Below are 301 nucleotides of genomic sequence, written 5' to 3' on the forward strand. Positions count from 1 at the left end.
AAAAAAGCTTGTAAAACATTAACCCTGTTGTCTACAGTCAAGATATGAACAATAAAACAAATGAAAAACATTTTTTTAGAACAAACTGGGTTATTAGAATATTTGGGTTGCAGTGAGGTCACTTGCATGTTAAAATGGTTTGTAGGCCTTAAAGACAATACATAAATAAAAACTGACATGAATCTTCCAGATATGTATTGATATCACAGACAGATAAGTAATACATAAGCCAATTTCCTTTCTAAAACACTTTTCATATGTCTTGGGAGACACACTGTGAAGAAATAATCATTATAACTTA

Source organism: Etheostoma spectabile, chromosome 16 (genome assembly GCF_008692095.1).
Source record: "Etheostoma spectabile isolate EspeVRDwgs_2016 chromosome 16, UIUC_Espe_1.0, whole genome shotgun sequence".
In the NCBI taxonomy this organism is placed as follows: domain Eukaryota; kingdom Metazoa; phylum Chordata; class Actinopteri; order Perciformes; family Percidae; genus Etheostoma; species Etheostoma spectabile.